This window comes from Bos taurus, chromosome 19 (assembly GCF_002263795.3).
Source record: "Bos taurus isolate L1 Dominette 01449 registration number 42190680 breed Hereford chromosome 19, ARS-UCD2.0, whole genome shotgun sequence".
Classification (NCBI taxonomy): Eukaryota; Metazoa; Chordata; class Mammalia; order Artiodactyla; family Bovidae; genus Bos; species Bos taurus.
This window is the reverse complement of record NC_037346.1, coordinates 44,507,938-44,522,240: the sequence shown is the minus strand read 5'-3', so window position 1 is coordinate 44,522,240 and position 14,303 is coordinate 44,507,938.

The window sequence follows — 14,303 nt, the reverse complement described above, 5'->3', positions numbered from 1 at the left end:
ACTCCTGGAGAAGAGTGCCTTCTGAGAGGGATGCCTCTCACAGATGTAGACCAGTCTTGGTGTGACTCATCCACTCTTTGAGAAGAGAATGGTGTGGAGGAGGGCTGAGGAGAGGGTAGCCTTTACTGCAACAATGCCCTCTGTTCCCCCAGACACAGAATCGCTGACAGACTGACAGAACAGGTCGTGCATTGAGCGCACCCTCAGCAGCACAGATTGTAAACTGGTCAGCCAACCATATTTGGTAATAAACGTGTGAGCCATTTGAAAGCTGTTAGAGCTGCTAGTTTGGAAAGAGGTTTCTTCAGCAGATTTGCCATCAGAACAGAGACTAGTACCTGGAAACGGTGTTGCATCCAAGTTAAAATTGGTTTTCTTTGCCATGCAGAGTTTAAAATAGTTTTTCTAAGGTTTTGAGGGCTTATACCAGTCTTAACATGTAAGACTGTTTTAGGGTTGGAAGCATATTACCCAGGAGCGCAGAGCATACAGAGGTTGAGGCAGAACCGAGAACAGACCTGGGTCTGCACACTGATTGCCCAGTGGCTCCATCCAGCATCCTTTGGTCTTTTCCTGGAGAAGTGCAGAAGCCGCTGTTGGTGGGGCTGTCGTGGCTGGCGGTGGACCGTGCTTGGTGGACCTCGCTGTCTTCACAGCATTTTTTCCTAAATGTGAGCACTGGACCACCTATGAAGAAGTAACAGGGAATGCCTGTTCAGATGTTGGCTCCTTGGACCCATCAGGCTCAAATAGTCAGAATTTAAAAGTTTTCCAGGTGATTTTTTTTAAAGAATCTTTTATTAAGGTATAATTTAAACAATGTAAAATTCATCCTTTGAGCATGTAGTTACAGATGCGTGCATTGAGTAAGCTACTACTGGAAGATACAGAAGTTAACATTTTCCAAAATTCTCTATAGGTGATTCTTATGTATATTAAGGTGTGAGAACCGCTTATCTTAGGAAAACAATATAAACATGAAGTGTGTGCCAGAATAAAAGGGAGAAGGGGATTGATTTGAGTCATCACTGTTCAAGGAGGTTTAAACCAGACAGACCACATGAATGTCATCTTGTGTCAGCTCAGAACGATGGCTGTCTGGAGTGGAGGACTGGAGATGACTCAGAAACTGGAATCAGCTGAATAATCCATAAGTGATTTGGGAGAGGGGCAGGGGCTACCAGGAAGAAAGCTATCTCCAGCTAGATGTTTAAGCATGTTTTCTAAATTTTTATTGGAGTGTAGTTGACTTACAATGTTTTGCTTCTGCTGTAGAGCAAAGTGAATCAGTTATATATATATGTGTGTGTGTGTGTATACACTTTTTTTTTTTTTTTTTTAAGATTCTTTTCCCATATAGGTCATTATAGAGAACTGAGAGGGCTTCTCAGGTGGCTGAGTGGTAAAGAATCCACTTGCCAATGCAGGTGACATGAGTTTGATTCTTAAGTCAGGAAGATCCCCTGCAGAAGGAAACAGCAACCCACTTCAGTATTCTTGGCTGGGAAATCCCATAGACAGAGGAGCCTGATGGGCTACATTTCATGTGGTTGCCAAAGAGTCGGACATGACTTAGCAACTAAAACAAGAGTATTGAGAAGAGTTTTCTATGTTGTGCAGTAGGTCCTTGTTAGTTATCTATATAGTGTAGTGTGTATATGTCAATCCTAATCTCCCAATTTAAACCCCTCCCCACCTCCACAAAGCATAAGTTTTCAAAACATCTTCCAGTAGGCATTCCGGACTTGCACTTTATCACTATGACTAGACCCAGAACCGTCCCACCTTGTATGTGAACAAGTTGGTACCACTGCTTCGGAGTTTCTCCACCCTACATTTTATGACTTCTTTGAGGAAAGTAGAAACAGGAAGTGACTCAGGTTGGAAAACAAAAGAGAAAAGAGATGATGGTGACAGGCATCTGCTGTCAGTTGGTTTTCTCTCCTGCCTTCTCAATTCCAAGGAAGTGCACAGCATTTCCTTGCTGTGCCCTTGACGTGCTGTGCCTACTTTCACTGAGATTTGGGGATTGTGAAAAAAGCCCATGGAAGCCCACTGCTAGAGCCTCGAGGAAAAGCTGACCGGATTCGCTCTTTACCCTCGGCCGAAGCTTCCACAAGTAGCCTTGTCTGCTCTGCGGGGCCATCACGCAGGGTATGGCTGGCTGACAGCCTTAAACTCCAGGCAAGGAAGAGCCAAGCAACTGTTCATAACCGATTTCAGTGCATAGCCAGTGACCTGAATGGGACCTGACCATGGGGAAAAATGATACAGAACTAGATTGCTTTTTTCAATTTTATTTTTAGTTTGTGTAGTCAGTCCAGTGAAAGTGAAATTTTATCTTTGCTCTGGAAACACTGAAAAACACTGACAGGGAGCTCCTTCGGCCTGGCCCATTTTCCGGAAAGCGTGTTGCAGCTGTGGCTTCTGCCCAGTGGGCAGAGACTGATGTTTGATCCTGGACCCAGGTGCTGCTGAGAGCGAGGACAGGTCTCAGCCTGACTGCAGAACCCTCTGCACAAGGATTGGGACTCCTTAAGACACTTTTAATGCCAAAAGCCATGGAAACAGGGTGAGTGTGAATTGTCAAAGAATTGTACTCCACATTCAGATGGGAAAATAATCACAGACAAGGGAGCTATAGCCTTTGAACCAGCTGTAATTACAGACCAACTAGTGTTGAGTTCCAGTGATCTGCTTTGGGGTCTTGTTGACCCAGAAGAGACAGAGTGTGGAGTGGGGGCTGCTTTTCTTTTATGTTAATTGACCCTAGGCAATGAGCAGCCACTCAAGCCAGCTCTTTGAGTTGTCAGCTATGATCCCAGGAAATAGCTGCAGGAAAGAAGGGTAGAGCATTTAGCATAGATCCAAGCTAAGGGCATGGAGGGGTGGGGGAGCTGGGCAGGGGGAGGGGCGGTTGTGTGGTAAGGAGAACGCCCGCCATAGCACAGCTGGGTACTCTCAGAGAAGGTCGGTGTAGATTGACCTGGAATAGATGTCCTGGAGCCCATCACCCTTGATTTAGGCTTGCCAGATAAAACACAGATGCCTGATTCCATTTGAATTTCAGGTCAATAGTATATTTTACATGGGACATGCTGGTATTTTAAAAATTATTTGTTGTTTATCTGAAATTCAAATGTAACTGAGTGTCCTGTATTTTTATTTGCTAAAACTGGCAAACCTACCTTGATGCAACTCAGACATGTGTTCTGAGGCCTGATGACAGAGGATGGAGAGGTTTCCCTGGTAGTCCAGTAGCTAAGAGTCCGAGCTCCCAAGGCAGGGAGCCCAGGTTCGACCCCTGGTCAGGGAACTAGATCCCACATGCTGCAGCTAAAGACACTGTGTGCCAAAACTAAGACTCGGTGCAGCCAAATAAACATGCAAAAAGAAATAGAGGATGGAAAAGACTTTAGTCAACTCTTAGAAAAACTGAGCAAAAGCCATATGCTAAGTGTGAGCCACTTCATATGGAGAGTAAGAAACGACCGATGAGGAGTGCTTTTTGGTCTTCCATCTTTATAGCAGTTCTCTCGATGCAAACCATTTGGGGGATTTATGATTTTATTAGTAACAGTTTAATAACCATATCAACCCAAGCTCAGGCCAGCAACCATCCGCCTTTAAACACACACGCACATACAAACCTATTAATCTATCAATCCCACTTCTGGGTATATACCCAAGAATTGAAAGCAGAATCGAAGAGATGTTTACACACCAATGTGACTTGCAGCATTTTTCACAATAGTCAGGAAATGAAAACAATTCAAATGTCCATCAACAGGTAAGTGGATAAAGAAAATATGGTACATATATATCATGGACTAGTTCAGCCTTGAAAAAGGAAAAGATCCTGTCACACGGTTGAGCCTTGAGGACAACATGCTAAATGAAATAAGCTTGTCACAAAATGACAAATACTGTATGAGTCCACTTACGTGAGCGATTTAAAGTACTCAACGTCAGGGAAACAGAATAGTGATTGCCAGGGGGCTGGGAAATGTTGAAAGTTCCGGTTTTTTGAGATAAAGTTGCAGAGATGTGTCACACGATGTGAGTATAGCCATCACCACTGAACTGTACACTTCAAAATCACTGAAGGTAAATTTTACATGATATGTTTTGCAACTACCACAGTTAAAAAAGGATAAACCTACTGAATAAAATCATAAAAGAATTTTGACCAATACTAAAGGATCTAAAAAAGTAAAATGTGGAGACTTCCCTGGTGGTCCAGTGGCTACGACTTCACGTTCCCAATGCAGGGAGCCTGGATTCGATCTCCAGTCAAGGAACTAAATCCTGCGTGCTACAACGAAGACCTGGTGCAGCCAAGTAAATATATATATATTTTTAAGTAAACTGCTCCCTCATATCGTATTCACATTCCTCAGAGATAATCACTGTTTAGCATTTCCTTCTAGAAATCTTTTTGCACATACAGGCATATACATGTGCCTATTCTTTGTTTCAGTTCAGTCTTAGCAAACCATTTATTCAACAGAATTGCAATTGTCTTTATTAATAGACTACCGGACCTCAAATCTAAAATTGGTGGCAGCAAAATTAGAGAACTTAAATTTAATTAATTGTCTGGAAAGGGAACACTGAAATTTAACAGGAACATCTGCTAGTGTACATATTAATCTTCCATGAATATGATAACTTATGTACTATAATACAGACTTTGAAATGAAAGAGCTCTAAAGATTTTTTAAGCTCTTAAAATTTATGGAGTATAATTAACAGACAATAAATGTGCCTGTTTTCAATGACTTGTGTCTTTTTTTTAACACAAATACCATTGCCTGGTGTTTTTTGGTTATTCTGGGTTTTTAAAAATATGTGTTTGTTTATTTGTCTGCACTGGGTCTTAATTGTGGCATGTGAGGTCTAGTTCCCCAACCAGGGATCAAACCTGGGCCCCCAGCATTGGGAGTGTGGAGTCTTAGCCACTGGACCACCAGGGAAGTCCCTGGTTACTCTCTTTTAATGACATTTTTCCCGATTATAAAAGTGTATTTACACATTCCTTATAAAAAACTTGGAAAATTAGAAATAGAGAAAATGAAAAACATTGATTATTGCCTGTCCCTAAAAAAACCATTATCATTGTCTCTCTTCAAAAGCACGCAGGCACTCATTCATCTTGAAACACAGAAAAGTATGAAGGAAATGAGAACAGTCTATAGCTTCCACACTTAGATTTTCCTTGCTGGTATTTAAAAACGGATTTACATGCTTGTGGGCTTCCCTGGTAGCTCAGTTGGTAAAGAATCCACCTGCAATGGAGGAGACCCTGGTTCAATTCCTGAGTTGGGAAGATCCCCTGGAGAAGGGATAGGCTGCCCACTCCAGTATTTTGGGGCTTCCCTGGTGGCTTAGTAAAGAATCCGCCTGCAATGTGGGAGACCTGGGTTTGATCCCTGGGTTGGGAAGATCCCCTGGATATCCACTCCAGTATCCTTGCCTGAAGAATCCCCATGAACAGAGGAGCCTGGCGGGCTGCAGTCCATGGGGTCGTAAAGAGTCAGACATGACTGAGTGACTAAGCACAGCATACATGCATGTGTCTTAAAAATTCAAAGTACTAAAACATGTTAAGTGGATAAAGAGTAAATATCCCTTTCTCAAGTTTTTCTTCCCGGGTGTAACAGCTGGCCCTTTTTTGTGAAACTACCACTGGTTCTCCTGTGCATATGTCAGCTTACATACAAGGTGTCATCCTACAGACAACCTCCACGTCTTATTTTTTCACTTCCTACATCTTGGAGCACTTTGCACATCATTTGTAGACCTGCTTCGGTGTTCTAATGACCACTCTACTCGGCACAACCATGGATGGGTGCCTTCAGCTTCCTACTTTCTGCTCCCGGCAACCCTCAGCACTGTGTTCTCTCCACAGGAGAGAGCACTTTCCAGAAGTGAATTTGTAGTGCTTACCAAAACAGAGGATCATGCAGGTGCTTGATGGGGAGGGCGGAGTGTCTTCAGCTGTCTCTCCAAGTGTAATGCCTTAACGTCTTTGTGTAATACATTCTCTGAACAAGGACTGACATGTAGGTTTGGCCCCTTCCTAAAAACTAAAAGCTGTATTAAATTTAGTCCACATCACTTTATCAGATTTAACGTGTACAGATTTGATTTGGCAGGATGAAGGCCAGTAAACATTCCTAGCGTGGTCTGCTCAGAGCACAGTTACTGCTTCTGCAGATGTGAGGTTTCCTCATCAAGGATGGGAATGGGCCCACTGCTTCGGCTCTCCCGGTCATGACAGGCTAGAGTATTCTGTTCCTAGGCAACATACTTTAGGAGGAACATGGGTAGGCTGAAGGGTGTCCAGAGGAGAGTAACAGGACAGGGCAGGAGCTGGGTCCCCATCCCTTCAAAGGACATTTCACGAATCCAAAAGGATCTTTAGCCTGAGGGAGAGAAGACTTGCACTGGGGAAATAGCAGTGGGCTTCACAGTTAAAAGACTGTCCTGGGAATTCCCTGGCGCTCCAGTGGTTAGGACTCTGCGCTTCTACTGCAGGGGGCACAGTTTCGATCCCTGGTCGGGGAACTAAGATCCCACAGATCTCATGGCAAAAAAAAAAAAGACTGTCCAAGGAAGAGGACACTAGTCGGGAGAAACCAGAGAGAGGCTGAATGTGGTTTCAGTTTTTTTGGTAAATTTTCTCTAGGGTTTTGAGGTGGTGTGTTTCCCATTGTTGTAGGAATTCACACAAAGTCTAACTTGGGGGTTGTACAGGAGGAATCAAGCAGGAATTTGGACAGATACTTTCTCAGGTCCCTCTCATCTCCACATTCTACAATTCTGTCTGAATAAACAGGATTTTAGTCTCCATCCCCTTTTCAACAACATTGATTGTTAGGGTTTGTTTCTTTTTTTCCTCTGAAGCTCCTGGAAAGGCTGGAGAGTATTTTAGTAAGTAAACACTATAAATCTTTGAAGTTTATGAATTGTTCAGAAAAGGGAAGAACCCACAGAAGTCCTTTGAAGCAAGTGGCTGGCTCTTGAAGCAGCAGGCCTGTCCTGGGCCTCAGGAATGACAAAGGGTTATTGTGTTAGAGTCGTGTGTTAAAGAGTCCTCACCTCCAAGGATGTGAGGTGGCCCCATATAAAAACTGTGGAAGATGCAAAAAGAGGGAAAATGAGACTCCCTGGGTGCCATCGCAGAACTGCGGGAAAACAGGACCTTTACATCAAAGTTAACAGGGACTTCCTTCCCTGATGATCCAGTGGCTAAGACTTTCTGCTGGTAATGCAGGGGGACGGGGTTCGATCCTTGCCTGGGAGCTAGATCCCACGTGCCACAACTAATGATGCAGGCCAAATAAATAAATAAAAATTTAAAAACCGAGAAACAGTGACAAATGAGTGTTACAGGCAACATAGTGAGTGAAAGTCATTCAGTCGTGTCCGACTCTTTGCGACCCCATAGACTATACAGTCCATGGAATTCTCTAGGCCAGAATACTGGAGTGGGTAGCCTTTCCCTTTTCCAGGGGGATCTTCCCAACCCAGGGATTGAACCTAGGTCTCCCCCATTGTGGGCAGATTCTTTACCAGCTGAGCTGCAAGGGAAGCCCAAGAATACTGGAGTGGGTAGCCTATTCCTTCTCCAGCAGCTTTTCCCCACCCAGGAATCAAACTGGGGTCTCCTGCATTGCAGGCAGATTCTTTACCAACTGAGCTATCAAGGAAGCCCAGCATATTGAAGGCACATCAGGGAAGGCAACATAGTGGGTTCAAGTGGATGTGTCCTCTAAGCCTGGGTTTCCATGTCTATCAGCGGGGGCTAAAATAGCCCTGCTGCATTTGGTGAGTGTGCATACCTGCTGAGATGCCACTCTGGTGCCCAGTCTACAGTAAACACCAACTAGGGGCTGTGAGCTCTCAGGCTTCATACGTGAGGGTGCTTGATGGGAAGATTGGTGTTTCCACCAATAAATCTGGAAAGGCTCAGAGGAAACCTGATTGAGGGAGAGGCTGTGACATTGGGAATATAGTCCCAATTCCTTCTATACAGTGGCAAGTCAGTTATTCTTTGTGTTGTATGTTTGAAAAGAAATTTCCAGAATGAGCACATCCCGTGGGTTATGTCTCAAATGAAACCATTTTGCTTCCACACCCCAAAGATCACTCAATTCCAGATTAAACTTCAGTTAAACAGAACAGTTGTGAGCTAATCTGAGCTTCCCTGGTGGCTCAGATGGTAAAGAATCTGCAATGCAGGAGACCTGGGTTTGATCCCTGGGTAGGGAAGGTCCCTTGGAGAAGGGAATGGCTACCCACTGCAGTATTCTTGATTGGAGAATTCCATGAACAGAGGAGCCAGGTGGGCTTCAGTCCATGGACTTGAAAAGAGTCAGACACAACTGATCGACTAACAAACAGGACAGTTGTGAACCAGTCTGGATTTTCAGGCCCAATTTTATGTTTCCCTATTTTCTATTTTTTGCCCCCTACCCAACACTCAACCATCCAATCCAGCCTTTTTTTTCACTTGACAAACAGTAAGTACCATGAATGTTGCAGGTACTAGATTACATGCTGGGAAAGTGACATTGTAAAAGGCAGGTTCCACCTACCCATCAGGGAGCTGATGCTGTCTAGGGGAGCAGGACAAGTTTCATGATGGCATGTGCTGTATGCTCTGACCTAGGAAAGGAGAACTTTAAAATACTTCACAAACATGTTGGGAAGACACCCAACCCAGGCTGGCTTTCTGGAGCAAGCTGCATACTTTGAGACCTCAAGGATAAATAGGCATTAGCTGGATAAAATGAGGGTCAAGACAACAGGGAGAAGTTCCCAGGATAAAAAACTTCAAGGAACTGAAAGAGATCCCCAAGGTTGGAGTCTGGGGGAAGGTGGACCCAAAATGAGCTGGAGAGGCAGGTAAGGGGTGGACAGGTGAGCCAGAACTCTGGGTTGAGGAGGGATTGGAGAGGGGATGGCTGGAGGAGTGGAGCTGGCCATCACCAGGATCCAGATGATGGGATGGAGAAGGAGATGAATTTATAGTTGACAACCTCCAGTGTTTGCTCCAAGGACTGAATGATTGATGAGGAAGCGTGATGGTGGGATCAGCCAATTCTCCCTGGCGGTCTAGTGGTTAAGAGTCTGCACTCCCACTGCAGGGGACACGGGTTCAATCACTGGTCAGGAAACTAAGATTTTGCATCCTGCAAGATGTGGGGAGGGCTGGGGAGGGTGGTGGAAGGTAGAAAAGAAGTGTGGCTGTGAAGATACAGGGCCAGGGATCTTCTGGTGGTGGTGGTTTTGTTTTCAAAGATAGAAAGGTCTTGAGTTTGGGAAGAACTAGAAGATATCAGGGGAGAGGGTTAGGAAGTGGCAGAACAATGTCCTGAGAAGATAGGATGGGTTGGTGTTCAAAGCAAAGAGGGATTGACCCTTGCGGGGAGGACCCAAGAGCACTGGTAATAATGCAGGTGAGACTCTGGCAGGGTCTTAAGAGAGGATTTCAGACTGAGTGTAAAGTAGAAGGGGAGCGGAGGCAGGATGGGGTGAGTTTTGTAGGGAGCAAAGGAGGTGGGATTAAATAATGGGGAGTGGGAAGAGCACTGACCAGCTAAATGCAGGTGTGTTTGTGCTGTTTTCTTGAGTGCCCAGCTGAGGTTAGAGACCACAGGTCGTCTTTTTGTTTTATTTTGGTTTTCATTTATTAATTTATTTTTAAATTGAAGTATAGTTGATTTATAATGTGTTAATTTATGCTGTACAGCAAAGTGATTTAATCATACATATATGTACATTCTTTTTTTAAAATTACAGTTTATCATGGGACACTGAATATGGTTCTCTGTGCTATATGGTAGGACTTTGTTGCTTCTCTATTCCATTTATAAAAACTTACATCTGCTAACTGTATCCGGTCTCATGACTTCGTGGCAAATAGATGCTGAAACAGTGACAGACTATTTTTGGGGGCTCCAAAATCACTGCAGATGGTGACTGCAGCCATGAAATTAAAAGACGCTTGGTCTTTGGAAGAAAAGCCATGACCAACCTAGACAACATATTAAAAAGCAGAGACATTACTCTGCCGACAAAGGTCCGTCTAGTCGAAGTGATGGTTTTTTCAGTAGTCATGTATGGATGTGAGAGTTGGACCATAAAGAAAGCTGAGCACTGAAGAATTGATGCTTTAAGACTGTGGTGTTGGAGAAGACTCTTGAGCGTCCCTTGGACTGCAAGGAGATCAAACCAGTCAATCCTAAAGGGAATCAGTCCCAAATATTCATTGGAAGGACTGATGCTGAAGCTGAAACTCCAATACTTTGGCCACCTGATGCGAAGAACTGACTCATTTGAAAAGACCCTGATGCTGGGAAGGATTGAAGGCAGGAGGAGAAGGGGACAACAGAGGATGAGATGGTTGGATGGCATCACTGACTTGATGGACTTGAGTTTGAGTAAGCTCCAGGAGTGGGTGATGGACAGGGAAGCCTGGTGTGTTGCAGTCCATGGGGTCGCAAACTGAGTGACTAAACCGAACTGACATCTGCTAACCCCAGCCTCCTACCCTATCTCTTCCCCAAACCCCTCCCCTCTGGCAACCACCAGTCTGTTGTCTATGTCCATTTCTATCTTGTAGATGGTTCATATTTTAGATTCCACGTATAAGTGATGTCATATGGTATTTGTCTTTCCCTTTCTGACTTACTTCACTTAGTATGATGATCTCTAGTTGCATCCATGTTGCTGCAAATGGCATTTTTTATGGCTGAGTAGTATTTCATTGTATATATGCACCACATCTTCTTTATCCATTCATCTGTTGATGGACATTTATGTTGTTTCGAGACTATGGATTTGTAATGAGGTCAACTCAGACAAGCCTGGGAGTCTCTCTCCCCCTAAGATCAGCCCTGCCTCCCACCACCCTACACATGTACCCTCAACCACACCTCAACTTGGGAATGACCCCCAGAGAAGTGACAATCATCTCATGAAGAAACAGGAGTTTTCTGGGGTCAATTTCTTACAGTCTGTCCTCAGTGAAGATGCCAGAACACTTTCCTAATGTGGCCTCTGGGATGATGGTGGCCCTTACTCTCAGCAGCAGCCAGGATCGGCAGCTCAACCTGGAGGAAGTTGCAGGGGTCAGGCTGAAGAAAGGCAGAGCGGGAGTTTATTTTTAAACCCAAGTGGGCACTCCAGCTGCCAGGGAGGAGCAGACAGCTCTTGGGGAGAATAGAGACTGGCAGCTGGTCAGACACTTGTCAGGAGTGCTGCAGGCTGCCAAGTGGGCAGGGGTTCAGGTGGCTGAAGGCCAGGACTCTGCCTGAAGGGTCACCCGGTGGGAGGGGTGAGGGGAGCAGCAGTTAACTTTGGAGCCCAGGAAGGCAGTGGGGACTCAAGGCCCGAGCCCAGGGACCCTGGGGCTGCCCTGGGGCCATCAATGTACTGAACACTCCCGGCGTCCCTCTGGGTTGGGGTGGAGGGGTCACTGGGGAAATCTTGATTCACGGTCAGATGGATCATGTGAATATCTTTTTGCAAGAGCAAAGGGCAGTCAAGCATCAGGGCTGTTCTGTCGGCACTCGAGGGGACCGAGTGTGCCTTGTGCCCTTACAGCTCATCTGGAATGCAGAGGTGGCCAGGGCTTTGCAGCCTCATCAACCTCAGGAGGCAGGGAGAGGCTTCTGCCAAGTTCAAGTGACAGTGAGCCCTCTGGACGACTCCCGCCCTGAGGGCTGCCAGCGCACGTTTCCAGAGCTGTCACCAGGGGAATGGCGTAATATCAAAAAAGGACAATGACAGCTTGAGTCACAGTGCTGACCGACATTTATTTCCCACCTTGCTTTCGACATCAGGAGGTCTGTAGAGCCCCCATGAATGTAGAGCTAAGGTCAGGTTTCAGAGGGTCTCTGGACTGGGTGGGAAGTCCTGGGGGCCTGAGCTGACCTCAGTCCCTTAAATGTATCTGTGGCACCTCAAGAAATGAGACTTCCCTGGTGGTCCGGTGGCTAAGACTCCACACTCCCAATGCAGGGGGCCCAGGTTCAATCCCTAGTCAGGGAACTGGATCCCACATACCACAACTAAGACCCAGGGTAGTCAAAGAAATAAATATATACTTTTTAAAGAAATGAGACTAAATCTTCATCTTCAAAAGGCCAAATGCTGAAGCTGTTACTGACAGCCTATGAACTCCTTTTGGCAAGAAGAGGTGTCCTCGACACCAAGCCGTAGGCCCAGGGTTGCCTCTCTCCCGCTGACCTTCTGAAAATGTCGATAGAAGTTGGACTCTCTACTTACAGAAAGTTCCCGGGGGCCAGAGCCATACTCAGAGGGCAGGACACATCCAGAACTCTCAGTCTAGGTGAATTTAAAATTCCCCAATCCTATCAAAGTCCTCCTAGCCCCTCTTTTGCCTTCTAGAAAGGTACACCCAAGATCCCTCTGACCTTATGTGAGGTCTTGCCCCTGGCAGCTGGTTCAAACCTTTCTTGGTGTACTTTGTTTCATATTTCAGGTCCTTGCCTGATTTCCAAGTTGCCTGGGTTTGATACTGCAACTTAGTAGCATTAGTTATTGTCTAAACCTAAGCCATTCATTCTGGTGGCTACTGGCCACACCTGGCAATTGAGCGCTTGAAACATGGCTCACCGGAAATTGAGATGTGCTTTAAGTGAAAATACATTCCTGATTTCAAAGACAGAGTGCAGAAAACAAATAAACCCAAAAAAAAAACAAACCAAAGAGACCAATGTAACATCTCAATGATTATGTTGATCGTGCTAAGTCACTTCAGTCATGTCCGACTGTTTTTGATCCCATGGACTGTATCCTGCCAGGCTCCTCTGTCCATAGTATTTCCCAGGCAAGAGTCCTGCAGTGGGTTGCCGCTTCCTAATCCAGGTGATCTTCTGGACCCAGAGTACATCTGCATTGGGCAGAAGGGTTCTTTAACACTAGCGCCACCTGGAAAGCCATATTGGATTTAGTAAAATGTATTAACTTTACCTACTAGAAATTTTTATTCTTTAATTTTATTGAATTTTTTTCTCTGTGCTTCTGTGCTGTTTTCGTTGCTGTACTTGGGTTTTCTCTAGTTGCAGCAAGCGGGGCCACTCGTCACTGTGGTGCGTGAGCTTCTCACTGTAGCGGCTTCTCTTGTTGCAGAGCCCCAGCTCTGGGATACAACGGCTGCAGTAGTTGCAGTTCCCAGGCTCTAGAGCCCAGGTTCAATAGCTGAGGCAGAGGGGCGTAGTTGCTCCACAGCATGTGAGATCTTCCCAGACCAGGGATCGAACCTGTGTCCCCTACACTGGCAGGTGGATTTTTATCCACTGTGCCACCAGTGAAGTTCAGAAAAATTGTAAATGCATACATAGCTTGTATGTGTAGGCTGCATTCAATTCTGCTGGACTGCATTCAATTCTGTTGGTCTAGACACTGGGATGAGCCAGAATGAATTTGCAACCCTTCCTTCAACTCCACGAGTAGACTCTAAGGTGCCAATGTCCCCAGCTTTGAATCTTGGTCACCTCCAACTCATGAGGACACCAAGGGGACCCACACATTAGCTCAAACAAATAGAACTGGGGATTGAGATCTGCACCCATGATCCACCCAGAAATTCTCAACAGGGACTTCCCTGGGGGATCAGTGGTTAGCGCTCCCTGCTTCCACTGCAGGGGGCATGGGTTTCATCCCTGGCAGGGGAACTAAGCGCCTACATGCCGAGTGGTGTAGCCCAAATAAATAAATAAATAAATAAATAAATCCTCAGCAAGCAGGTCCTGGTTTAGAGAGGGAGACTCAGGCACACACTGGGAGTCATTTTATCTACTTTTTTGTTTCTACTTTTGAAAAACCAGATACCCAGGAATTCCTTCAACAGGTGGTCTTCAGAGCAAGTTTAATTTCTGGTTCCACATCACACTTTTTAGGCGCCACTCTGTCAGAACTGCCTGACATGTTCTAAGCCAAAGTAAGTACAGGTTTCCCTGCTGTCCAAATTAGAGCACTCCTAGGAGAACTTTCATAAACCAAAATGGTGTAAAGCAAAGAAGCAATTACCTTAGGAAACATCTTGCTAACACATGCACAAAATAAACTGAGATAAAGTGCAGATGTTCACAGTTCAAGGCTATGTGGTTTAAAAACAGAAAAAGGACTTCCCTGGTGGTCCAGTGCTTAGGACGCTGCACTTCCACTGCAGGTGGCATGGCTTTGATCTCTTGTCAGGGGAATTACGATTCCTCTTGCCATGCATCATGGCCAAAAAAAGAAAAACCCAAATGAACAGAAAAAGC